The 2,659-nt window shown below is 37.5% G+C and overlaps 1 protein-coding gene across 1 annotated transcript in view; it reads left to right on the top strand.

Annotated features, from left to right (window-relative positions):
* The window catches only part of Abca12 (ATP binding cassette subfamily A member 12), a 168,568-nt gene that overhangs the window by 112,379 nt on the left and 53,530 nt on the right, over positions 1-2,659 (top strand). The window lies entirely within an intron of this gene.

Below are 2,659 nucleotides of genomic sequence, written 5' to 3'. Positions count from 1 at the left end.
CCCAGTTGTCCTGGAACTCACTATGTAGACCAGGCTGGCCTTGAACTCATAGAGATCTGCCTGCCTCTGCCTCCTGAGTGCTGGGATTAAAGGCGTGCGCCACCATGCCGGCCCACTTTTAATTTTTAAGTATGACTTTAGGGTTAAAGTCATCTAGTGAAAAAAAAAGTCACTGAACATGTAATAAGAGTTTCAGGCTTTCCATCTTGTAGTATCCCCTGAGCCCAGTCCTTAAACTCTGACCCTTTGAGTCTAGACTTTACTCAGCACTGTATTTATAGAATGGAGATGGCCCAGAACAAAGGAGGCTCTTAGTTACCTATGTTATCTCTATCTTATCAATTCTAAGATATTGATTTTCTTCTTTTTTTTAAAGCCTCTGAAGTTAGGATGCATTTGATATGGTGCCATGATTCATTTGGCAGAAATTTTTCTTTTCTGGTGGCAATGAAGACTAAGTCGCATCTCAAAATCAATTATGTCCCAAACTCAAAGGAATGTAGCTTACTGGTGAAAAGTTAGTGGAAGTGGGAGTGACACGAATGAAACATCTCTAAGTGGCTCCAGTTCCACCTCTTCCCACTGCCCATGGTTCACAGCTTCCTCCTTTCCAAAGATGAGAAGGCTGAAGACCATGGACCTAGTTAATTACCAGGGTCTTGAACATGAGCATCATGGCCTTGGTCCAACCCTTTTCTATACCATAGCTGCTTCCTTTTAATAACACAGACTTTAAAGAACTTTTGAGAATGATTACAGTTAATCTCTTAGGTTGCCAGAGGCTTGAAATTACTTTTTGAATACCATCATTTCATATTCAGTTGAGATATAAAACTGCCGATCTCCTTGATCTCTCATTCAAATGAAAATACAAAAGTGAAGAAAAATTGGTATTTACTTCTTGTTTTCTAAAATAGGGGCAAGAAAACTTGCTTAGCTGCTATTCTAATGAAGCCATTAATGTTTGACTTGTTATGGCATGCATCTGATGCATCTCTTTACCTTTGAAGGTAACACAGATATTAATAACCAATAAGTCTATTTTAGAAAGTAAGCCTGTAATTAAAAAAAAAAAAACAACTATTTTTATAATGCCCTTTCACTTGAGTTTTCCTCTAGATTCCTTACTTTTAACAATTAAAATGTTACAGCTATAAAATACTGATGCTATGACACATAGAGAAGAGTGTTTTATTGTTATTTGGTCATGATCGATGAGCTCGTTGCATCTGTTTGATCAGTCTTGGGACTTCTATTTGGTTGGACACAGAGTATTGGAGTTGTTCTCTCAGTCTGGTCAGGTAACCTACGATATCTGTGAGTTGTTACCAGGAATAATGCAAGAATTGCCAGGCCCTGGGGCTTTGCATTAAACACAATTTTAATGCTTTCCTGACACACACTGTCTACCACTAGCAAGAATTTGGAACATTCCCAATAATAATCACAACATCCTTTTTATCTTAAAAAATAAAATAAAAAAACACTAAAATAATCTATAGCTTTAAATTTTAAAACCTGAAATACAAGGTATCATTATTTCTAATGAATGGCGCTTGGCTTAGTTGTTGAATTGGATGACATCATTGTCAAGCAAATGAATGAATATTTACGATTTCTGCATTAATGTCCACTTCTGTGCACAAGCCTCTTAGGAGTGTAGCATCCTGTTCATCAAAATCTTGTGGAATGTCTTTCTCATTGCTTTCTGCTATAAACAGGAGCCAACTTTGACCACTGCACACCCAGGCTTTTCCGGTTATCAGATATTGATGAATTGCTCTGGCAGGTTAGGGAGGCTTGGGACAAGTGACTCTTTGATTAGAAAGCTGGCACCTGACATCTGCCACTGTGAGGAGGAACTAATGGCATCTGGGAAAGTGCAGCCAGCCATCCCCTGTGGGCCACCGTCCGTCAGCAAGTTTGCTCTTATTTGTTCTCATGAAGTTGGCAGCAACCCCCGATCGTTTATGGATGACTTATGTGCTCTTGTTGCTTTCTCTTTATGAACACAGCTGTCCTCACGGCATAAAACCCTGAAGTTTAGCCCTGAACTTTCATGCTTGAGTTTTCCATAGTGAATACTTCCGGGAGTACCCAACTCAGCTTATTTCAGTGCAAAACAAAACAATTAGGCTCAAACTTTTAACAAAGCTCTTAGAAATAGGAATCCCATATTGAGTTCAAAATGTTTCAAATTACTCTAGTAGGCACCTTTAGCCTTAGTTAGGCTTGCCAAATGATCTTTTAATAAGTCTAAGATAGAGAATATTCTAGAGAGATGAAGGTATTTTACTGGTACTGCTGGTCATCAGGGAAGAAAGCCATGTTTAAATACCCAATATATACTTTATTTCATATTTTGATAGAACTTAGATATGTATAATATTCACCTTGTATAATATACTGGTATTGTTTCTTACTGATATACACTAGAGTTGGAGGAAGTTTTTTTACAGGCCACATAAAATTAAGTAGTTTAGTTGTATGGATTCCATACCTTCCCCAGTTAATTACCATCAAGCTTCTATAAATTTAGTTAAAAATTCTCAAAATGCAAATAGCGCCAAGGGCAAAAAAAAAGGAACTTCCATGTCAGAATGATACCGGAATTGATAAATAGCTCTGAAGTGTGGTTATGAAAAGTGACATAATAATT

This window comes from Nannospalax galili, unplaced genomic scaffold (assembly GCF_000622305.1).
Source record: "Nannospalax galili isolate Female #2095 unplaced genomic scaffold, S.galili_v1.0 scaffold127, whole genome shotgun sequence".
NCBI classification, from domain to species: domain Eukaryota; kingdom Metazoa; phylum Chordata; class Mammalia; order Rodentia; family Spalacidae; genus Nannospalax; species Nannospalax galili.
This window is presented reverse-complemented; position numbering and strand designations above follow the sequence as displayed.